Source organism: Cupressus sempervirens, chromosome 9 (genome assembly GCF_028749045.1).
Source record: "Cupressus sempervirens isolate cs-2001-9-10 chromosome 9, ASM2874904v1, whole genome shotgun sequence".
NCBI classification, from domain to species: domain Eukaryota; kingdom Viridiplantae; phylum Streptophyta; class Pinopsida; order Cupressales; family Cupressaceae; genus Cupressus; species Cupressus sempervirens.
Genome location: NC_143126.1, coordinates 612,056,335 through 612,082,838, shown reverse-complemented (window position 1 = coordinate 612,082,838; position 26,504 = coordinate 612,056,335).

The following is a 26,504-nucleotide window of genomic DNA, read 5'->3' as shown; positions in this document are numbered from 1 at the left end:
ATCCTTCCATTATTAAGAATTACATTTTAAGAATAACTTAAAGATAAATATTCACTAAATTGATCATCATTGACTTTTAATTAAATTGTCCTCTATATTTAACCATGATCCATATTCTAATTGATTAACCTTTCAACTTTTCTAAGATCATTATTCATTATATTATGAGAAAGCCAATTATCAATCTTCGAATAAGAATATTACAAATTTATTTATCTCAATCCATTAACATAGGTACACCATCCATGACCTATTACATCTTATTAGTTTTCAATTAGAAACTTAATTAAGTATTACTAAAGTTTGAGTCTTTTTATTTAATTGTCATCATCGTTGACAATCATATAATATCTAAAATCATAATTCAAGTCATAAGAATAAGACCTATCAACTTGATATCAATATTTCTACAATCTTATAAAAAGAATTAAATCTCCATTACATAACTTAAATATTAATTAAATCTAATTAACTTTAGTTAATTGATTTAATTAATAATTTCACAACCAAACCATCAACTCAATGAATATTAATTGACTAATAACTAAAAGTCAGCCATACACAAATATTCATGTTCATAGTTCAATAATAATAACTTTCTAATATTCAATGACAAGCTATATTGGAAATCTTATTAATATATCTCATTCATCATTCTTTTCAAATAACACTCTATCACACAACTTAATTATTAATATCATAGTTATGATATCAGCTCAATGAATATCAATTGATCAATTATACTTCAAATTCCAAAAACTAATATCTTTTTACAAAACTTTAATCATTAAATAATCTCCACTAGATTAACTCTAATCAAATTTGTTGATATTTATTTAAACCATTATTTATTAATAGTTTGTTAGACCCAACAAACATTAATAAATAATAAACTCATCAAACTATATTTCCATAAGCCCCATTAGTTAATATTTAGCTAACCTTTAAGGCATATCAATAATTTATAACCAATATAATAATTCAAATCATAGCTATGTTATAACAATGTTATAATCTAACTATGACTCCTTGTCAATATAATAATTCTTATTTAAATCTAAATCTAATATCATTAAAATTTGAGTCTCTTAATAATCATCATTAAACACTTTTATAAATTACCACCTCTTAACTATATATTAAATAGTATTTAATATACATTAAATAATTAATATTAAAAGTCATCCATTCTATATTGAATTCAATATCTCTATCCATCATCTCTATCTACAAACTTTTCATTAAAAATTTCTATTAATTCATTTAGAACATTCTTATTAGTCTTTAGACTAATTAAATAATTATTAAATTCTAATTATATTACTTTGATATATTATTTTTGTGAAGTTTAAACATAAAGAACTATTGGTTATGAGAAATAGAGAAATATTTGTCCTTGAATAAAACAGTCTCAGTATGATGGCCATATCTCCCTAATGAACCGTTGGATCAGACTGAAATTTAAATATGTTGGAGAGGGCCAAGTTGCGCCGATTCTGACTAGAGCGATTGAATAAATTCGATCATGATAAAAAGTTATGAATGATTGAATTCAGGTCTATCCAAGGGGCAGCGACAGGACAATTTGTGATGAATTAAGAATTTCCTGTTAAAATAATTGTTCTCTAAAATTAACCATAAAAGGGTTTGTTCATATGCATCTAAAAGTATAATTGATAGAAAGATTACATCTAATCATTCAAATTTTTAACATAGAATTTCTATTTTAATTTCAAATCTTATCTATCTAATTTCACAATATAAATTCGAACCCAAACCCGATTAAGATCTAATTTTTTTCTCATTTGGAACTAGAGTTTTTCTATTATTTTCTTCTCATCCAAATAAAATATTTAAATTTCAATTTCAAATACAGAGAGTATTCAGACACATAAAACAGATATGATGAAGACACAAAGAGAAAGAGTGCAAAGGGAATATGAGAATATCACGAGTGCACCTGGATACTGATGCTAAGTTGTCATGCCTCAGAAGTCCATAGAAAATCCCTTCCTTCTCCATTATTCGCAATTCTTCCAAGAATCCAAGCCGATCAAATCCTCCAAGTGATTAGAAGTGCTAGAAGGAGCATAGAAGCAAGTAGAAAATATATGAGCATATGAATCTTCTCCCATGCATGTAAGCTTTGAAGCTTCTATTTTAGCTTGTAGCCCGTGGCTCCCATTAATCTTGTAGCTTTCATTAAGCTTGTAGCTTCCATTAAGCTTTTTCATTTAAGCTTCTATGAATGCCTGAATATAAAGAGCTCTCAAGAAACTTTTGGAATGCTTCTTGAAACCGCTGAAAGGTGTCACCAACTAAGCATGGTTCTTTTCCAATTCTTTTTGATGAATCATAGAATTGTAGACACCTTGTGCTTAATTGATGCACTAACTCCCGTGTTGTTGACACATGTTAATTCTCATGCAAGCTTATAATTCCAATTTACTTTACTCTTTCTATTTTTATTTATTTATTTATTAAGTCTTATGCACTAACTTTAATATCTCCACTTTTCAATCTTAATATATTTATATTTTAATCATATGAGATTTAGAATCTTTTAATAATTTAAAAATATATTTTCCACTTTTCAATTTTATTTTCCAAAACTTTATTGCTAAAATATTTATTAGCTTTAATAATAATATTATTTAGTTATTTATTTAAAAATGATCTCCTAATATATTATTATTAAAATAAATATTGTCACATTCCAAATTTAATATTATAATTTTTATCTTCCAATTTAATTATTTTATTTTTAAATTTAATTATTTTATTTAATTAATTTTTTAATTAATTAAATAAAATAAGTATTAAAATATCATATTAATTTTTTATTTAATTAAACCATTAATTAAATCTTTTAATTAGGCTTAATTAATAGAAAATACTCCAAAGACTCACAAAGGTAAAAATACGAAAAATCCATCATAGCCAAAATACATACAAATCAAACCAAGGGGTTTATATCACGAATTACATCATCTGACGCATTCAGAGGGTACTCAACTTAGATACTTGTTCTAATTTTTTCAATTAGAACAAATGGCTTAAAGAGTTGGGATTTGGACTTGAGAATTTATCTCCTTTCTTTTATCATTGAGATAGTGTGATAGGGTATGCTCATCCTGGCAATTCAGGAAAGTCGATACCCGATACCTGCAACCTGCATAAAAACCATGCATGTACAAGCACAATATACTAAACTAAACAGGCAATGGCAGAAAGTGGTGCATCGTGTAGATCTTGACTAGCAAGTGACTACGACTCCCTTCCTTAACCACATCAGACACACTATACAAAAGCAAACACACAAAGAAAACACACACACCATACACATGCAAGTATGGGGTAAGTATCCATAAGAAAACACATATGATAATAAATCATCTTACTAATCATCATTAATAATTGCAAACACTAAAAATAATCATAATACATACATGAAATGTAGAGTCTAAGTAATCTCATCACATATCAAGTAAATCCATAGCACAATATCTGATAATCTCATAATAATGTTACTAACCATCAACATGAAACTAGCTCTAAAAGAGTTCAGCAATGATAACAAAATGTGAACCAGGGGCAGGCACTACAAATCATCAACAAGTAGCATAATATACTTATCTCCTTTGTAGCTTTACACTTCAATTGGTCCACACAAGTCAATATGAACAATCCCTAATATTCTTTTATAGGTATGAGTCTTTCTCTTAAAACTTGACTTTGTCATTTTGCCTAGTTGACATTGTTTGCAATTTTCGGACTTTTTTAACTTAGACAAACCTCTAACTCTTCTCATGTTATTGATACTAACCAAGTTATCAAAATTAACATGACATAACATCTTGTTCCATAGCCATACATCATCAAATTTTATAGCTAAATAAGTAGCATCCTCTATATCAAGATAGAATAAATTACCTCTAGCTTGATCACCTTTTTCAATTAATTTTTCATCAATATCATATATCTTAGCTATTTTTTTCTGATACTCAACCTGAAAACTAAAATTATTTAGTTAGAACACACTCAATAAATTATAGTTAAGTCCTTCAACATAGTAAGCATCCTCACATAAAATCTTTTCTATGAGCTTGATAGAACCTTTTCATTTTATTAGACATGGTGCATCATTACCAAACCTTACACTATTTCTATCATAATAATTCAAGGTAATGAACTTACTTTTATCTCCACTCATATGATGTGAACACCTACTATTAATGATCCATCTATCAGTCTTGTTTAGACAAGGCACTAGTGCACTTGACTCATCCTCGTTAGATTCATCTTTCATTACAACATACACCACTTCATCATCATGATCTTCAAATCCATCTTTTTTTTCTTCATGTAGCAAGATTTTTTTCCTTTATCTTTGTATTCTTTGTTGTCTTCATATTTTCTACTTTTGTACTTGTTACCACCTCTGTAATTCTTCTTCTCTAGACATCTAGTAGTAATATGACCAACTTCATTGCAATTGAAACACATGATGGGTAACTTATTTTCAAACTTGCCTTTACCTCTATGAAATCTCCTTGCTAATAGTACTTCAAGTTGATCTAAATCTTCCTCATTTGTATCACTATCACTAGACACATATTTTTTCTTTTCTTCTTCCTCTTCTCATTAGGTTACTTTAATGAAAACTTAGCTTTGAAAGTAGATTCAATATTTTTAGGTCTATAATTATCAAAATTAGATAGCTCAAAATAAGTGAGCCTACCTACCAAACCTTCAAGAGTTAGCGTAAGAATTTATCTTAGGAAAAAATTCAACTAAGAACTAAGAACTCAAACACAAGCATAATTGTAGACTAGAAATAGAGAGTATGATCAGAATGACAATATATTCGTTCAATATGAGTTGAAAGTACACTAGTAGTGCCTATATATAAAGGCCTCTGACATACATCTAGAATACCTCAGAATCAACATCACGATAACCCATACAACTAGGCACATGTCCACCAGATATGGGTTATCCTCCATTAAGCACAAAAGTAAGTGTGATGATAATAAGATAAGCCCTAGAAGGGTGTCACATAGAAATTAGTGTTGTAGACAACATGTGCTAAAAAGGGAGTGTGAATAACTGTGTCTTCAACATGACAACTTAGCGAATGATGTGAACTCTAATGTTGTAGACACCACATGCTAAAATAGAATTGCATACTTCTATGTTGTCAACATGACAAATTAAAAAGGTGCACAAACTCCTAAATGTCTCACAAAATAAAATAATAAAATAATTCATTAACCTAAGTAAACTTAAGTAAGTGTAAATAGTAAATACATATTTACACCAACACCCCCCTTAAGTGCAACTTAAGGGAAAACCCTTAAGCTTACCAAAATTAGGATGAAGGGCAAGATGAGTCTTAGCTAGTAGGCAATGTTAGCTACCCATATACATAATGAAATGAAATCTCTCATAAAGTGAATAAAGAGGGAAAACCTCATGAGAAAAACCCTCCTCCAAAAAGAGAGATAAATAGGGATGCATGGATGGATGAAGTAATCAAGAACCCCCTATTATGACATATATCTAGTATATACATAAGTGAAGAAGAAGAGAGACAAAACCTCATAAGAGGAAAAAGTCCCCCCCATAAGAAATTAGAGGAAGAAAGACAAGGTAGTCCCCCCCCCAAATGAAGAATGCCAACAATGAGTGCTACTCCAAGGAAGAAGCTAGTCCAAGAGTGTAGAATGATGTTCCTCCCCTTTGGAAGAAACAAAGGAAAACGTACAATCCTAAAGATGTATGGTGGCCCTGAAACCTACTCAAGTATCCTTGTGCTAATACTAAAGTTCACCCCTTCCAACTATGTTGAAAAGAATGAATGCAGATCTAGCAAGGATGTCTGTTGAACCTGTGCAAATGAACCATTTGTCTCCTCTACTAGTAAAGAAACCTCTAACAATTTTTGTTCATAAGGATCCATAATCATGCCAACCTATGAAGATTGATCATGTAGAGAATGGACATGAGGGTTAGAGTGAGCCCTCGCAACAACTGTAGAAGGATCATCGACATCAATGAGAAGATGTAAGTCCTCAAGGCTATCTCCCAAGTTTGTGGTGTGTGACTCTATGAAAAAGCCTACAATGTCTACCATGTAGTCATCAATTGAAGCTGGAGCTAGAAGATAAGATGTACCATGCTATGCTGGACCTTTCACTATGGCAATATAAGCATGTGTACTAGACTAATGATGCAATCTCTCAGTGCAACTATTGATAGAACCCCGTGTGTTTAAATCTATTTAAGCACTATCATTGGTGTCACTATTAGTTTTCACTATGTATGAAGTGCGAAGAGGATTAGAGGATAAGTTGGGTGAACTTTCCTCAAAGTGAACATCCTTCTCCACAAAAATCTCATGAGTCTCTAGATCCATAAGTCTATAAGCCCTAGAACTATCTTCATACTTAATGAAAGTACAAGGCCTAGATGACAATGCCTTGCATCCCCTAGAAGATAGGTTTTTCCATGCTGGACAACCAAAGACTCTGAAGTGACTCACAACTAGTTTTCTGCTGCACCATGCCTCAAAAGGAGTCTTCCCATCTAAGGCATTATGAGGAGACCTATTAAGTATGTGAGTAGCATTTCTAATGGCTTCAACTTTGAATGTAGGATCATGAGACTTGGCTTTTATCATGCAACTTGCCATGGATTTGAGAGTCCTAATCCTTAGTGCTGAAACATTTGTCTTATGTAGACTGAATGTTGGTGGATTCTAAAGATCATTTCCCTCACATTTGCAAAAGTCCCTAAGTCTTTTGTGTACATATCTTTTCTCATTATCCACCTGTAGAACCTTGATAGATTTCCTTTATATTTGTTCAACATGACTCTTAAAGCCTTGAAGCTTATCAACCACTTCATTCTTGTGATGAAGGAAGTAGACCCATGTGAATCATGAAAAGTCATCAACAAAGGTAAGGATGTAGTGGACTTGGCTAACTGAAGTCACTGCAAAAGGACCTGCTAAAATCATGTGAACCAATTGGAGAATAATTGGTGCTCTTGAAGACTTCTCTTTATCATACTTCTCTTCAAGATGCATATCCACTAAACATGATGAACACTTACCCTTAGAAAAGTTGATATTAGGTAGACCTTTGACCATGTGTTTTGAGAAAAGTTATTGAAGATAGCAAAAGGCAAGATGACCAAACCACTCATGCCATAGTTTTATTTGTGAATGTGAATGAGTCAACAAGGCTTGAGAAGGAGACTTAGGCACAAAGTGGGAGAAAAAATAAAGTCCCTTGTCATCATTGACTGTCCCCACTGCAACTAATGAATCATCTCTAGGACTATGCACAATCATTGAATCTGGAAGGAACTCAATTTTATGATCATCTCTAAGGTGAATGATTTGGTAAACTAATAGGATATTGGAGCTAAGGTTTAGAACATAGAGAACATCTCTAAATTCTCCATTTTTCATTTCCACATGTCCTTTTCCTTCAACTTCCATTTTAGTATCATCTCCCACAAAGATGTGTGGTACCTCTAACTACTTCAATGAAGAAAATTCTTCATTTGAAGAACCCATATGATAGCAGGAACTTGAGTCAAGTATCCATTTTGAAGAAGAACTTCAATTTTCCATAAATGTTTTCCCTTTTCCCTTTGAAGAGGTTGAAGTTGAATCCTTGGAAGTACCTGACACTTGAATCTTGTTCTTCCTAAGTAGATTTTGTTAGATTATGGTGATTGATCAAGAAAGTACTGTACATACTTCATAATTAGTTGTAGCTTACATATTATGGTTGACATATGGCCGACATGTTGTAACCCTAAAATGGATAAAATACTTGTATAAAAAGGGTTTAGGGTTAGGTATTTTTTTTTCATTATGATGTGATGTGAAATTGGTTCTTGTGGCAGTATTGAGTTGTAAGGGATTATGAATTGTAATCAGGTTGTAATCACTGGATTGTAATAATATTGGACTTTCTGTTTGGTGGATGTAGCTTAGGGATTGGGTGAACCACATTAAAACTTGGTGCCTTGTGTTCATTTCTGTGTGATCTATTATTTTCTATTATTGGTTATATTTTTATGTAGTTTTTATTTATGTCTGTGGTTTATCCTAACAAGTGGTATCAGAGCCTAGCTATTTTTCAGTTATGCTCTGCAGGAAAGTTTCACAGTTGAGTGGGAGTAATGGCAGATGAGGGTAAGCTAAGGGTTGATAGGTTTAATGGGCATAACTTCTAATTATGGAAGATGCAAATGGAAGAATATCTTTATCAGAAGGATTTATGGAAGCTATTGGAAGGCAAAGCAAAGAATTAGGAAACTATGTCAGATGCTGAATGGGATCTTTTGGACAGAAAGGCACTTGGGAGCATTTGGTTATGCTTGGCACCATTAGTGGCATTTAATATTACAAAAGCAAATATGACAAAAGACTTGATGAAAACCCTAGCGACAATGTATGAAAAGCCCTTTGCTTCAAACAAGGTATTTCTCATGAAGCATTTATTTAATATGAAAATGGTAGAAGGTGGATCTATTGCAGATCATTTAAATGAGTTTAATACTATTACTAGTCAGTTATCTTCTGTGGGTATCAATTTTGATGAAGAAATTAGGGCTCTCTTGATTTTGTGTTCTTTGCCTGAAAGCTAGAATGGCTTGGTAATGACGGTGAGTAATTCTGTTCCTAGATCTAGTACCCTAAAATATGATGATGTGATCAGTGTTCTTTTGAGTGAGGAAACTCGTAGGAAATCCTCAGGTGGATCTACATCAGGAAGTGTTTTGAATGCACAAAGCATGGGCAGAATGACTAAGAGAGGAAGTAACTCTAGAAATCATGGGAAATCAAGACGAAAGTCAAAGGGAAAGAGGTCTCAATTGAGAGGACCAAATGATTGCTAGTACTGTGGGAAACTAGGGCACAAAAAGAAATATTGTTGGAATCGAAAGAAAAATAAAGGAGATAAATCAGATGGAGACAAGGAGGCAAATGTGGTAAGTAACAAATCTGAAGAGGATGCTTTGCTTCTATTTTTAGAAAGTGTTGATGATTCATGGGTTTTAGATTCTGGTGCTTCATTTAATGCTACACCTCATAAAGGTTATTTCATTGATTATGTCCAAGGTGATTTTGGGCTTGTTTATTTGGGGGATAATGAACCCTATCAAATTGTTGGAAAGGAAAAAATTAAGATTAAGTTGCAAAATTGGAATCATTGGCTACTACATGAGGTAAGACATGTTCCAAGGCTGGGTAGAAATTTAATTTCAGCAGGGCAACTCGGTGATGAGGGTTGTGTAGTTACTTTTAATGATAAAAATTGGAAGGTTTCAAAAGGTTCCCTTGTAGTAGAAAAAGGTGTGAAAGTAGGCACCTTATATCTTTGTATAGGTCATATTGTTCCTTCTACTTTGATTGTTTCAAAGAAAAATTAATATTCAAGAACAATTGCTGCAGTTGAGCAGGGAGAACAAATAGCTGTTATACATTCTAATACAACACTGTGGCACTATAGACTTGGACACATGAGTGAGAAAGGTATGAAAGTGCTTCATTAAAAGAAATTTTTACCAAGTCTAAAATGTGTTAATATGGATTTCTGTGAAAGTTGTGTGTATGAAAAACAAAAGAGAGTGAGTTTTGTTAAGACTGGGAAGGAAAACAAAAAGGAGAAATTAGAACTTGTGCATACAAATGTATGGGGACCAGCTCAAGTATCTTCCCTTGGTAGCTCTCATTATTATGTTACATTTATTGATGACACAACTAGAAAAGTATGGGTTTATTTCCTTAAATAGAAATCTGATGTATTTCAAACTTTTAAAAAATGGAAATGCTTGGTTGAAAATGAGACTGGTAAGAAATTAAAATGTCTTAGATCTGATAATGGTGGTGAGTATTGCAGTCATAAATTTGAAGATTATTTCTCCTCTAATGGTATTCATAGATAGAAAATTGTTCTAAGGACTCCACAAGAAAATGGAGTGGTTGAACGCATGAACAGGACTATAATGGAGCGCGCAAGGAGCATGAGGTTGCATGTTGGGTTGCCCTTACACATGTGGACAAAAACTATCAATACTATAGTATATTTGATTAATAGAGGTCCCTCTACTCCTTTGGGTTGTGGTATTCTAGAGGAAGCATGGACTGGAAAGATAGTGAGTTATTCTTTTCTCAAGACCTTTGGTTGTGAAGCTTTTGCTGATATAGACTCTGAAAATAGAACCAAACTAGAAGCTAAATCAAAAAAACGTGTCTTTTTTGGATATGGCATTAATGAATTTGGTTATAGGCTTTGGAATTTTGAAAATCATAAAATTTTAAGAAACTGGGATGTCATATTCAATGAGAAAGTGTTGTACAAAGATCTATTGTAGCAACATGAGAAGAGAGAAGATGATTATGTAGTGCTGGATGATACTCCAAAAGTTGATGTTCCAGCCATTCCTCATGATGTACAACAACTGAAATAACAAATACCACACACATCGGTGAATGTTAGATGATAACCGAGGCAAATTAGACCTCCACAAAGATTTTCTCCCTCTTTGTATTCTATTTTACTTACTGATGTTGGTGAACCTGAAAGTTCTGATGAAGCTATGCAGGTGGTTACTAAGATTTAGTGGGAGTCTACAATGAAAGAGGAAATGGACTCTTTGCTGAAGAATAAGACATTAGATTTGTGCAAGTTGCCTACAGGAAAAAAGGCTTTATAGAATAAGTGGGTTTATAGGTTGAAAGAAGAGGAAGGAGGTAAGAAAAGATTTAAGGCCAGGTTTGTTGTAAAAGGATTTGCATAGAAAAAGGGAATTGATTTTGATGAGATATTTTATCCTGTTCTTAAAATGACTTCTATCTATATTGTTTTAAGTCTTGTGGCTATTGAAGATTTGCATTTAGAGCAGTTGGATGTTAAAATAGCCTTTCTTCATGGTGATTTGGATGAAGAAATATATATGGCTTAGCCATAGGGATTTGAGGTCAAAGGTAAGGATAACTTAGTGTGCAAATTGAAGACAAGTTTATATGGCTTGAAGCAAGCACTTCGGAAATGGTATCTAAAATTTGACAAGTTTATGCATGAGCATAGTTATAATAGGTGTCATTAAAATTATTGTGTTTATTTTAAGAGGTTGGATGATGACAGCTACACTATTTTATGTTTATACTTTGATGATATGCTTGTAACTGGGTCTAACATGGATCATATTACGGGGCAAAAATGCCAGTTAGCACATGCATTTTCTATGAAGGATTTGGGAGCAGCAAAACAAATATTTGGTATGAATATTTCTAGAGATAGAAAGAAAAAGACATTGATGCTATCTCAGGCTGATTATGTTGAGAAGGTGTTGTAGCGTTTCTCTATGGAGAATGCTAAAGCTATCAGCACACCTTTACCTGGTCATTTGAAGTTGACCAAGGAGATGTGTCCTAAGACACTAGAAGAGGAGGATAAGATGTCCAAGGTACCCTATGCTTCAGTTATAGGAAGCTTGATGTATGATATGGTATGCATTAGGTCAGATATTGCACATGTAGTGGGAGTCATTAGAAGGTATATGAGTCATCCAGGATTTGAGCATTAGAATGCTATCAAGTGGATTCTCAGATATTTGAGAGGAACATCCAATAAGTGTTTACACTTTGGGGGCTCTAATACTGATTTACAAGACTATGTTGACTCAAATTTGGTAGGGGATATTGATACCAGGTGGAGTACTATAGGTTATGTCTTTACTGTTGGTGGGGCAGCTGTGAGCTAGGTTTCTAGGTTACAGAAGATTAATGCTCTATCCACTACACAGGCAGAGTATGTTGCTGCTACAGAAGTAACCAAGGAGATGATATGGCTTTAGTTCTTCTTGGAAGAATTGGGACATCCTAAGAAGGATAATTATTTGTTCACAAATAGTTAGAGTGTCATTCATCTTGCAAAGAATTCAGCTCTACATTCTAAGACCAAACACATATAGTTGCGGTACCATTTCATTCAGTCTGTTTTGGAGGATGGACAGTTAAAGTTGGATAAGATCCATACAAATGACAATCCAACAGATATATTGACAAAGGTTGTAACAAGGGAGAAGTTGAACTCCTCTTTAGGTTTAGTTGATCTTCTAGACTGAACATGAATAAAAGAATAGTAGAGTCTAGGGTGGTTTGATCCAGTGGGAGCCCATGTGGTAGTGGTATTGCTACAGGATTAGTCTCCAAGTGGGAGATTATTGTTTAGTGTGGAACCTGGTCAGTCCCCAAGTGGGAGATTATTAGATTATGGTGACTGATTAGGAAATTATTGTACATACTTCATAATTAGTTATAGCTGACATATTATGGCCAACATATGGTCGACATGTTGTAACCCTAAAATGGATAAAATACTTGTATAAAAGGGTTTAGGGTTAGGTATTTTTTCTTTTCATTATGATGTGATGCAAAATTGGTTCTTGCAGTAGTATTGAGCTATAAGGGATTATGGATTGTAATTAGGTTGTAATCACTAGATTGTAATAATATTGGACTTGCTATTTGGTGGGTGTAGCCTAGACATTGGGTGAACCACGTTAAATCTTGGTGCCTTGTGTTCATTTCTGTGTGATCTATTATTTTTTTTTATTGGTTATATTTGCATGTAGTTTTTATTTCTATCTGTGGTTTATCCTAACAGATTTTCTAACTCATCAATTATTTTAGTCTTGCAATAATGCTCATCATAATTTGTGATGTAGGAGCATCTTGGGTTTGCTTGGTGACTCTTAAAGGGTTCTTGGACTAGTGCTCAACATGTTTTGGGAGTTTGGTGTCTCTTTCAAGTTGTATAACTAATTTTCTACAATGAGTTAGAGGATGAAAAAAATTTAGCGATTGAAGAAAGCCTAGATTTCTACCTATGGTTTGAAGCACAAGTTTTAATTCATTCAAAGCTAGGAGATATCACAATTTTACTAAGACATTGATTTTGGACATTTAATTGTTGTTGTTGGCTGACGTGTGGCACTTAATTTATATAATTGTATTTAATCTGTGTTCTAGGCTGACTTGTGGCTTAGATTGGTATAAGTAGGGGTTGTGGAAAAGTCTTTAGTCATTATTCATTCATCATGGGGAAGTGGAGGAGCTAGTAGTTGTGGCTTGGAAAACAAGGGGATTGTTTGGTGAGCTTGCAAGTCCAAGTTGAGATCTTCTTTGGGGTTTCTACTAGAGTGTGAATCTAGGCTAGCTAGGGTTTGGATTGGATTTTGAGGGATCTTGCAAAACTATTACTTGCTTTGTATTTGGCTATAATCGGGAAGGCCTTATAGTCTGACACATTGCATGTAATCAATTATATTTTATGAATATATTATTTTTATTTGGTATCAGATTTTGCATTCTTGCTTTTTGCTATTGTGTTTCCACTACATGGTTATTTGCAAGGGGCTAGGGCATCTCCTTTAGCGATACTCTTGCCTTGGTTTGTGTCAATTTGGATTTTTGCACTATGCACAAAAAAGTTTTTCCTTCTTTTCATTACTTCCATTCTTGTTGGAAGAAGAATTTCCTTGCTGTGAGGAGGATTGTTGTGTCTCAGATTGTGTTTGCTTCTTCCATTAGTTCTTGTTGTTGTTTCTTTTCCCTCCTTGACTTGATTGGTGCTCATCATTAGCCACCAAGGCTTTGGTCTTTGATGACTTGAGAAGTCCTAAATCCATTAAGTGAGATTGCTCAACAATCAACATCTTTGCGAATGCATCAAATGAAGGCTTTTGGTAAGTAATTCCCATGGTCAACCTGTGAGTATTAAAACTCAAAACAAATGAAGTGTAATTTGAAGGTAGCCTCTTTAGTATGTGATGAATCAACTTGTCATCCCTCATGAGATTTCCAAAATATTTAAGAAGTGCCCTATACTCATTGGCTTTGTTGATGTAATCCTAAATTGTGTCAAAGTTCTTTGGATCGAAGAGAAGTAGATCATGCTCAATCTAAAATCCCTTTTATTCATCCACCTTACCATACAATGATTCAAGTTTGTCCCAAGCTGGTTTGGATTCCGTGAAACTAGCAATGTGAAAGAAGAGATCTCTATGTACACAACTCCTAATTATTCCTAAAGTGTATTAGTCTTGTTTTTTCCATTCAATGAGTTCTTTAGCATCAGTAGGTTTGGTAATTATACCATCAACATAAAGACTATATCATTTTTCCATTAATCTACTCCATGCAATATCTTTCCATGTAGAATAATTGTGTGAAGTTAGAGGTGGACATTTAAATGAACCATGATGCAAAAATGAAAAGAGCACAAAAGAGAGACATAAGAACATAGTGCACAGCCTCCCCCCCCCTTTAAATATTCTTTTGGCACTTTATAAGTAGTGCATGTACAATGGGCCACTTGTCAAAATGAACAAAGTGGACTTTCTGATTTTACTTTTACAACTAACTTTTGAGGACCAAATCTATCACTAAGCACTGTAGCTCAGATGTACATCAATTATGAAAAGTAATCAAAGCTTTATAATGTAGAAAAAGTACTAGTTCTAAAAGTGAGAATTTTTTCCACACAACCAAGAATTTGACTACAGATCTAGAAAGTAAATGAAAAATAATGCACTTTCAAAAAAAATGGAACTTGAAAAAGTGACCAGATGTGCTCATATAGAGCATTTGAAGTTGCAAAATGTAGGATTATGTAGGTATAGTCACCAAAAAACATAATCTCTACAAAATCCTTACACCAAAAATAGAAAACAACACCACCACTAGAAAGTTTAGGAAATTCTACCCAATTTTTTGAAAAAAATTACACCTAAATTGGAGTCTAGATGGTCAAGTTATGGGCTCACAAAGTTAGGCTGCCAAATCAAAAAGAAATTTGGAGAGGGGTCTAGTAGTTAAATTAATATCTTAAATTTGGTGGTCAAATAGCAATCACTATAGTTCAAAATTGCCTGAGAATGATGTTCAGACAACCGTCAATTTTTTCGCATGAAATGCTGATGTCAGCAAAAAAAATTAGCACCTAGGCTGATGCGGTAGGTGACTAGGATGTCCATACTATATGGACATGACACATGTCATCGTATAGATACACATGTGGCAAGTGACATGGCACAGGTGGCAATCTCTGTGTCTTAATGACATGTTGTGAAAATGGTGTTGATGGTGTGGACTTGATGCATGTGACAGGCTCTCCAATAGGTGACATGTCATAAGGTTTTTTTGTGCACATTGCTAGAAAAAGTATTGTTCACTGTCAACGGTAACCATAAGGTTAGACAATCACTGGCTAACTAAAATCATGGTTGGGTAGAGCCAAAAATTGAACACGCCAGGTTTCTCACAATTGTCGATGCTAGAATTTTTAACCATAGGCCAGAAAGATGCTGACAACACTAATTAAACTTCAAATGGAATCTCAATGCTAGAAAACCACCAACATAGTGTTGGAATAATTTGAAAAAAATGATAGAAATAGTTCTGTAGAGAGTCATTTCCAAGAATCTCCAAACAAATAGTCCACAGGAGGGAACACGCTAGGTTTTAATGATAGTTTTTATCGGTGGGATTATTGCCAAGAAATGGTGGATCATAGGCTAGCACTTAGGAAATTTAATCCCACATGGGATGTGTGGGAAGCCTACTAACTTTTTAAAAGGAATTAACCACATAGGTTAAAATGAAGAGGGTTGTTGATGGAGAGTGCTTTGTGTATATGCCCAAAAATATGTGTTCATTGTCGATTGCACTTACTAGTATCATGGAAGCTGTGGTGAGTCTGGTCATAGGTTATGGCCAGAATTTGAACTGTATGGCCACAAATAAAATGAAAAATATTTGTCTACACACAAAAAACCTTCAAATTGTAGAGCCAAGGTGTCATTGGTTAGTTCTGCTAAAAAAAATTTCTTTGCTACTTGCTAGGAGGGCAAATTTTTTTTCTATAAATATTGACAAAAATAAATTTGTAGAGAAATCAATTATAGACTCAAAAATTAATTAATGAGATTTATAAATGACCATACCTAATCTATAAATTGGGGCCTCCAGGAGTTGATTTGAAAAAAAAACTTGCCTCATGGTCGACTTTGGCCTAGGGTAGGCATATTTATAGTCAATCTTCACCAAATCAGCATTTCAGATGCAATGGTGAGGTCAGATCTAGCTCTAGATGCTCCCAATTTTTGCAATACTCTGGATTTGGGCTAAGGTGTTGAAGCAATAATGATCTTGAATGCCTATGTGATGAAAAAATTTCCAAGCTCTGATACCATGTAAGAATTTTCCTTGGGGCAAAATTTACCTAGGAACTAAGAACTCAAACACAAGCACAACTGTAGACTAGAAAGAGAGATTATGATCAAAATGACAATATATTCATTCAATATGCGTTGAGACTATACTAGGAGTGTGCGTATATAAAGGCCTCTGAGATACATCTAGAATGCCTTGGAAGTAGCATCATGATAAGTCATACAACCAAGCACATGTCCACTAGATATGGGTTATCCTCCATTAAGCACAAAAGTAAGTGTGATAATGAGAGGATAAGCCTACAAGGGTGTGACATGCAAATCAGTGTTGTAGACAACATGTGCTAAAAAGGGAGTGTGAATAACTATGTTGTCAACATGAAAACTCAGCAAATGATGCAAACTCTAGTGTTGTAGACACCATGTGCTAAAATAGAGTTACATACTTTTGTGTTGTCAACATGACAACTCAAAAAGGTGTGCAAATTTTTAAGTGTCTTACAAAATAAAATAATAAAAATTAATAAAATAATGCATTAACCTAAGTAAACTTAAGTAAGTGTAAATAGTAAATATGTATTTACACCAATAGTTAGATAATTCCATGGCATACATCTTAGCTTTTGTATTGAAAAACTTTGATAGCATAAATAGGTAGCAATGTTCTTAAAACTTTTCTTAGTATAATATCATCATCTATTTTACCAATAGCTCATCTTATTTCATTAACATCATCTTTTATCCTAAATCAATATTGAGCAATATTCTAACCTTCTTGCATTCTCATATCATTGAACTTACCCCTGAGACTCTCAACTTTGGCTCTTAGAACATTCTTGTCACGTCCATAAATAGTGTGTAGAGCATCTCACATTTTATTTGCATTGTCACAACCTTTGATATCATCAAAATAGGCATACCTTAGGGTAGAGGAAATCTCCAACATTTCCTTGTTGTGTTCTTTCTTCTTTTTTAGATCTTCAGCAATTAGAGATCTAACAGGATCAGTATACTCAACAATTATGGTAGATTATGCATGATCTCCAAGAGCTCCTAGGTGTAGCTTCATCAAGCTTTTCTAGGCAAGGAAGTTATCTCTATTGAGCTTGGGTACTTCTTTTTTTCACATCTTAATCTTTGTGCTTCTAGTGCCTTCAAACTAGTCCTCTTAAGTAGATGGTGTTGATACCACTTCTTGGAATTCTCTAGATTAATTGGGGGGTGAATCAGTTATCCAAGGTCTAGATGTATAATTAAAACTTTTCACAGCATAGTAAACCCATATCCATAAAAAAAAAATCCATCATGCATGCATCCATTAGATTATGCAAACACTTAAAATTGTAGGTTGCTATCAAATCAATTTGCAAAAATGTAAACATGAAACATAATAGATTCAATAAAACATTTGACATAATGATTTAACATGAAAACCAAATTTGGGAAAAACCACTAGTAACATGCTACTCATTCTCAATCTTTTGAAGTGATGCCCTGTGAAAGGCCAACCCTATGGAAGGCTACAATACACACTATTAAATGTGACCTAGTTAAAGGATTTCAATAATCCTGTTAGGAGTAAGCCTTGTTAGAGGACTTTAGATCATTCACTTGGAATGTCACCCTATTAAAGGATTTACAAATTACTATTAGGTTTACCTTAATCCAAAGGATTTACCCTAGATTCATACAATGATTAGAGACTAATAGTTTGGCTTGATATGATAACAACTTACAACTTCATTTGTAGACTATAGATTTATGTTTCAGTCCTCCATTCTGCTTGGCTTCACACTCATCAGCTCAAATAGCTTGTGCACCCTTCAATAATCCATTTTCTTAAGTCTACTTTCTTTGCTTGCCAATGCAATCTCTTCTCTTAGGTCATTGAATGAATACCCTAAACTCCTTGTCTTCCTTAGGTTCTTGCACATGACAACCCTTGCTTTTGACTAGCCATCTCTATAGATAGAGAATTAAGATCATTTTTTTTTCATCCTCCATTGTCTATTTTAGGGTTAGGTTAGATTAGGTAGGATTCAATGATTTACCCCTCATTTTATTTCATTCCCTTCTATAAACTTCTCCTTTATTTCTCTTTCAATTTGCCTCAAAATGGTTCACCATGAATTATGTGCCACCAACACATTAACCTTATCTTCCACATAGTTCACACAATCCATGAAATCAAACTTGTCATCTCAAATTCATCAAATTCTTGATCTTACCCATAATGTTGACACTCAACATTAAGTGTCTTCTAATGCTCGACACATACTATGTTGCTTGGCATCCACTAATAAAACACTCGACACGAACTAAATTTTATTGGTGCTAGACATCAACTAAACTTTACCTAGCTTACAATGTTTCACTCAACTTACACTAAAATTGACTTTTCTTAGCTCTAACTCATTTTTTCTCTACTTGCACTATTTTTTCTCGGCACCTACTATCCACTTGGTCAAGCTTAGTAGAAAAACTTTGTTTAACTTGTTCTTCTAAACTTACTTAGTGTAACCAAGCTTTGCAACCTTAAGTAGATTATCTATGCACGATAATATCACTAGTTTACCCAATTCTTGTACTCATTTTCATACCATAAAGTTCAACCTTTCCTCTAGGAGTTATTGTTACCTTGTTTGATCAAATCCTCTTCATCAATCAAATAAATGATAGTACTTAAATCATATAAGAAATTGTCTTACCAGTAACTAGCAAGTTTGAAATTAGTGACAAAATAATGATTGAAGCACATTTATCATACTTGTATCAATCTATCTTCTATAGACACTATCTATCAAGTTCACTCAGGCATCAAAGAGAAGTTCACAAAAGTTGAGTGTTAATTGAGCTCACTCAGTTAACAAAGGAAACTTGGATAGAACTATTGTTAATTGAGCTCACTTGGTTACTAAAGGAAGTTTACAAATTTGGAGTGTTAATCAAGTTCACTATGTTAACATAGAAAAATCATTTCAAAGTTAGTGTCTACTACATTATGTTAACTAACAAAAGATTTTATTGTTTCTTCATATTGAGTTTAATAGATTTGTTTGATGGTTCGAGCTGAATGAAGAGATGAATATTAATTATTATAAGTTGTATTCAAGATGACTTGACAATGTATATAATATAAGTATAAGGGAAAGTTGAGGACCAAAAGTGTGTAAGAATGTGTGGAAGATAAGAAGATGCTTAAAAGAAGCAATTTTGAAGGATAAGTAGAATATCCTTGAGGATCTACAAAGATACATTCAATCAAGAAGGATAGTACTAAAGCTAGAATTGAGATATGAACTCATAAAAGATAAATTTGCATCAACAATTAGGTCATATCATTTTTACTCTCTAACCATTGTATTAGTGTATCAAATCTCCTAAAAGAGTTGGCTTAATAGCTATTTGTAAATCCTCTAACAAGGTGGCATTTCTAGATTGAAACATCTAAAGACCTCTAACAAGGCCACCCCCAATAGGGTTATTAAATCCTCTAATAGGGTTACACATAATAGTGTTTTTTGTAACCTTTAACAGTGTTGGCTCCTAATAGGGTTTACTTCAAAAGAGTGAAAGCTAGTAACTAGTTGTAATTGTTGGTTTTTCCCAAATTGGGTTTCCATATAAAATCTTGGTGTCACTTGTACTCATGCTATTTATTTTATTTGTATACAACTTAATTAAGGTTAATAATAGTTAACATCTTAAGATTTGCATATTCAATATTTGCTAAGACACAACACATTGTTAGTGTTAACTAAGTCCCCGTGTGTTAACCAAGTAACAAAAGTTTCAACAGAGTTTATGTTTTGTGCTAACATCTAAGGGATTTGGGATTTATTTTTGTGGTAAACGACTCACCCCTCCCCTCTTAGTTACTCCTCTTATATTTCCAGCAATGATTTGCATGGATTTTTTAGCACGTGAAAGATTTATTTTTGTCTCTTTTACAAATCCCTTTTTTGGTTGTGTCTGATCCAATTTCTAACATGATAAACTCATATTTCAAGGATCTAAGAAATGAGTATGGAAAAAACATACAATTTGTAAGATTTCTTTTATCATAATCAATAGAAATGTTGAAGTCAAACTTTTACATAGGGAATACAAAATTATATTTGTAGGGTAAGAAGTTTGTTTAATTAAAAAAATTAACAATTGTTTTTAGTAAAATATCTTATGAACAAAAAGTCCCCACTCTTTTGATTCCTTAGATTTCAGCTATTATTATGTATTTGTTATTTTTTGAAAATAGCTAGTTTCTTTTATTTTCTCAAATATCATTTTCCTATTTTTTCAGAATACACAATATAGAGTATTTGAAGGGAAACCTATAATCTTCATCCACATTTCAAATTTCACAAGGTAGTTTCTTTACAAATTTTTCTCTCCTTTATCTCAAAAACTCTACATTTAAAACAAAGATAGCCTTTTTTAAAGGAGATTCCAACTAGTCCTTTATGAATTTAGAAATATTTAAAAGACCCCTAGCTCCTTAGAATGTCGAGCTATAGCTTTCTACATGGGACCATGTTGGGAAATATATATCACATTTTCTTGGATTGGAAAGAATTACTCTTTATATCAATATGTAAAACAAGTACCATGATTTGAGTTTTTTTTTTGAAGAAGAAGATTCAAATGATAATCAAGATCTATGTAGATGAAAGTTCTTTCACAGGGGATTACACCTAAAATACAATCCCATGAAAGATAGAAATACTTTTAGATATGTGGGTGTACATATGATGGAAGTCAATCTTTCGATTGAGGTCTAATTTCCCTAATATGATTTCTTAAGAACTATCTCTACTAGGAAAAGGGGTAGAAAGATATGAAAAAAAACCCTATATGTAAATGTCTGATGCAAAAAAAAAATGTATCCCCAAACTACCTAATATCTTGATGCTTCATAATAAGTCTAAAAATATTATCTTTTTCTAATGAATATCCCCTTTCTATTAAGTATTAATATAAAGGTATATATTCACAAAAAAAGTCCACGAAAATGAGATCACCCTATAAGAGTCCACATGACTATAAGGTGAAAAACTAAAACTATTCATAAAATATAGTAAAAGCCACCTCAAGATGCAAGAGTAGTGCTAATGTCTTGGTGATCCTTAGAACCCCATACATTAGTAGGGTTTATGGAGGGTCTATAATAGATGTTTCGTCATCTTTTTTTCTTCCTCGTTCTTCAGAGCTGAAATTTCCAATGACATGTGAGAGAATAATTTATTATTTGTTGTACAGGGACACCTAGAGGAAAACAAAGTGTGGGAGAAACTATAGCTATACTAAGGATGTGAGCTAGAGTGATCCTTCCATCCATCTTGACTTTCAACAAAGGAGTAACGAGGATCCTAGGACCTAGGGTCTCTAAAAATAATGGGACAAAATGTCACAATCATGGTAATGTCATTGGGATAAAGTGTAGTCAAACAAAGGAGAGTTTAACAATATTTTGGCAACCTTACATGGTGCATTACCCCAATTCTATAACAAATCTTGAAGTTGGGCCACCTCGAGAGCCACCTTGTTAGCCAATAATTGAATCTACTTAAGAACATTATTACAAATGCATGCTTTAATTTACATTCAAATATTGATATCAAGAAAGATGTGAGTGAAAAGAATAACATTTTTATCTTTCTATAGCATAAATAGAATCTTCATGTTTAAATAATTCTAAATATAGGAATATCTATGGGGGAACCTTGGAGAATCTTTCAATAAAGCTATATGCCACAGACAATGAATCTAGTCTAAAAGGCTTGAAAAAGACAAGAATCCAACTTCAAAATTGTTGAGCTCTCTAACAAAACCAAAAAACATACAAAAAATTATTAGTATAACCACATAAATGACATCTGGCATCAGGAACCCCAAATGTTTGAGCCTTGAGCCTAAGGGAAAGCCCTGTTATAGACCACACCAATAAAAATGAGCAATTCTAGGATCTATGATAGCATACCACACAAAAAGAACCAAATATGCCATGCCTTTGAGAAGACTATAAATGAAAATACTGGTTGAGAATATTGATTATAGGTAAGTGAGGAACCAACCAATGATAACCCATATTGAGTCTATAGCTAGAAAGGGGATTAGAAGGATACAATTTCTAGTGCTTCCACTAGGGCTTAATAAAGAAATGCCCAAATTTTGAATAAAGGAGGAAAAGAAGAAACTATCAAGTAAAAAGTCTCCCAATGTGGGCCAAAGAAATGAAATTAGACCTATAAATCCTCCTAGGAGAAAAGAATAATGGTGGCTCTTGAGAAACAATCCTTGCGAATTTAATTTCCATATTTATGAAAATGAAGATCACTGACCCCTTGAGTTTTCACAAGAGGAAAACCATAAACATAAAAAAGAGATGACCACCAAATATTTTATTAGTTCATAGAAATTCCATCATGAAATTCTTTACCATCCCAATGAATCAAAGTCTTGAAAACTTCCCAAGATTTTTAGATTTTTTTAATGAAAAATGTAACTTGGATTTGTACTAGCTCTTTAATAACAAGAACGGTTTGAAAGATAGTCCCCTTCCAAATAGGCCTACTAATAGAGAATCCTAAAGAAATAGAATGGAAAAGAATAATTTCCCAAACCCCATTACTGTTTAAGGCATAAATGACTCACTTGGTACATAAAGATAATCCTCATTTCTAGGTAGGAAGGAGGCCAAGGCTTCTAGACTCCTTTGAAAGGAAGAAGAACTCCCAAGAAACTCTATGAAAGTCATGATAGTCAGACCTAGAAGCCCAAAGAAAGTATCTAACAAGATACTCCTACTTCATATAAGAATCTTTCAAAAGGGGCCCAACAAAGGATAGTAAACATGAGTAGCATCAAGAACTTTGGAAAAATTTTGAAAACTTTTTTGTAAGAGGGGGCGGGGGGGGGGGGGCTTAATCCAATTTTTTTCAATCGATGAAAGGAAAAAATTCCAAAGGCACACTATAGACAATTGAAAGACAAAGTTAATTCCTTGAAAGTAGATCATTTTCCCATGTTATATCCATTTACATTCAAATTGAACAAAGCATGGAGGATTCAAAAGAAAGGAATATTTATAGAAGAAAATTATATGTCATTGGATAGCTAACCAAGAAGCAAGGTAAAAAGTGTCCTCAATGAGAATGGAGAAATTATCATCTATGAAATTCCAATTGACAAGATGATCAAGTGACTCAAGGAAGGAAATTCCTTTAGCTACAATAACATACAAGTGTGGAGCCAAGGGATATCCATGGTGAATGGACTGAAAAATACCAAAATCTTGGGACTTATTCCAATTGATGATAATGGAAGAAGATCCATCCCCAAAGAGTATCTAAGCTGATTAGATAAAATTAGGATTGATGCCAAGATCTTTAAGCATGGTAAAAATGAAAGGCTGCTCCGTGAATTGATAAGCATTGGTAATGAAAACCGTGAGAAAAAGAGCATATTATTTAGAATTCTCATCCCATTCATTTTATTTCATCCAAAATATAGCAAGATTTGGTAAAACTAGTATTCTCTAGGTGAAAAACTAAAGGCAAAATATGCTGAATTTTGAGGGAAAGATCCTTATATAAATGATATTATAGGAGATGTTAAGAAATGTTATGGATCTCCAATTACAAGTATCCTCAAAATATCATGACTTTAAAATGAATTTTATGTTGTCTCTATTAATAATTTGTTTCCCAATAATTCAGAATGAAAGGCCTCAAGATAAACCATATATAAAATTCTAAACCAATAGAGTTCCATAGAACTTTATAAGATTCATAGATAAATCCATTATACCTAGGAGATTTTTCATCAACCATGGAGAAAAATACCTCCTTGAGGTCCTAAAGAGTGAGATTTTGATTTCAAAAAGTCTTGTATTCAAGAGAAATTCAAGTAGAGATAACAACAATATAATATTCCAAAGCATGATTCATGAGACAAAAATTTCCCTACATAATGAATACACTCTCATAGTATTAGACAACAACCTAGAGAATATCAAAATGATTATAACTTGAACAACCTATTCTTTCTTAATTATTTTGACCCCAACTAAGGTTTTTGTAAATATGAGATAGATGAAAAAATCTTTGGAAGTGATCTACCTCACAATAGGTGTATAATAATCATGACCAAGGCCATACTTAGGAATAATATATTCAATCTAAGGACTATTTTCCACACCGTGAGGTGCATTTAATTTTTCAACCTAGGGATGTATACTTGAAATGGTTGGCATGATATGTGCACTAGGTTTCTTAATGAGTCATGGTTATGCTGCAGGAAAGTAAAATGCAAGGAAAGAACCTACACTAGTGTTGTAGGAAACTAACACACTTAACTCCTCACTAAAACAAATGTTGGAAATATAATCGATACTAACTTATATTCCAACTCAGTTCATCTACTATAACTATTCATACAAATGTTGTAGGAACACTCACAAAGTATGATGCTACAAGAAGGAACTTATAACTTCTACCTGCAATACTAGAAATATTGAAAACAAATCTATACTACTCTAATCTAATCCACCTTCCAATTGGACCCCCTTGGTCAACTTCTGCTAATCTACTAACACAAAGTGTAAACCAAGAGCTATTTCATTATGCTCCAAAAATTCCTTACATGATAATGATACATAAACTATAAAAATAACTCACTATAAGAGTCAACAGTTTCTTTCCATAAACTTTCTTCTAACTTTTTAACACCATTGATCTGATCCCTATAAATAGAGGATCAACACTTATTCAAAAATAGGAAAGTGAACTAACTAACTACAAATCCATCAGAGAGAAAGAAGGAAATAGTTCACAGTATGAGTAGTAAAGTCTGGGCAACTGATTTGACACAATAGTAAATGTACAGAAAATATAGCAATTCTTCATAGCTCCTCCTTGGTAGCAGTCATGTCTCTTGGTACCATTATGACTTCTTCGACTCCACTACGGCTGAACCTTAACATTTTCTTCTTGAATGCCATTGGCCATCTTCAATGTTCTCCTTCAAATGCTTTTGACCATCTTCCACTTCCTTTGCTAATAGGTTAGTTATAATGTAGAGATATTTTCAAATAAGCGAAACCAAATTAAATCCAAATATTAGAACACAAATTCTAATGGTTATATAAAATACTACATTATATATATAATATTGGAAAAATATGACATACTATCTACCCACAAGTTAATGGTTCTATTATGGATTTTAATCATCAGTTCATGTAAATGTAAGTTCACAAATGTCTTGGTGGTATTAAAATAGAATATTAAAATTATCATAAAATAGGGTCAATAATTAGCCTCATCATTTGCCTCCTTGTAAACTAGTGCTTGTCCTCAAGCATTGCATTTCCTAGTCAGTGATTTGAATTCTCCAACATCATTCCTTCCTCTCCTGCTACTTTTGAAGGTGTAGTATAATCATCATGTTCTCTCCCAAACTTTTCATTTATTTTCCTCCTATAGCTTGTCAAGTCTATCAGCATTAATATCATACAGGGGCCACATGGGCATTGGAGCTTGCATTGTGAGTGGGCACCATAGTTTTGGCCTAGCCTATTTCTCCAACTATATATACTTTGGAACTCAGTGAAGGGTGGCTTCTAAATTGATAGGACTATGTGGCTCTGATCTTTTGAGTATCTCAAGTAATGTAGCCCACCTAATTTTAGCACCAACCATGGCTCTCTAAAAAGTAAATTAAGGTAGGTTCTCATATTCTACATAGAACTTAGTTCTAGCAGTGAAGATTATATCCCTTACTCCATTGTTCTTATCCCCATAAGTCAATCTAAACCAATCCCTAAGAATTTTTTTTGGTTTGATGCTCTCAACTCTCAATAACACGGGCTATGTTCTTTCCTCATCTCTATAATTATTCAATTGTTTGTCATAAGTATATAACTCACAAAGCAAGTTCTACTACCAAGATGGTAGAGTCTGGTATAAACCATAGAATTCTTGAGCTGATTTGAATTCTGCATTTATGTTCTTGAGGGTTAGCATAAGTTGGAATAAAAGGAATTGTTCCTTTAAAAACATAGCATAAATCCAAGGTGGTGGTCTACAAGAAAGTTCTTGATCAACCAATTTGAAGGCATGATCCATCATTTTCTTTTGGTTTTCCAATTGCTCGTTCAAATCTATAATTTACTCACCTTGGGATACTGACTTTCTTTATCTTCTTCATTTCCTCTTCCCATAGGGTTGTAGCAAGCATATGTT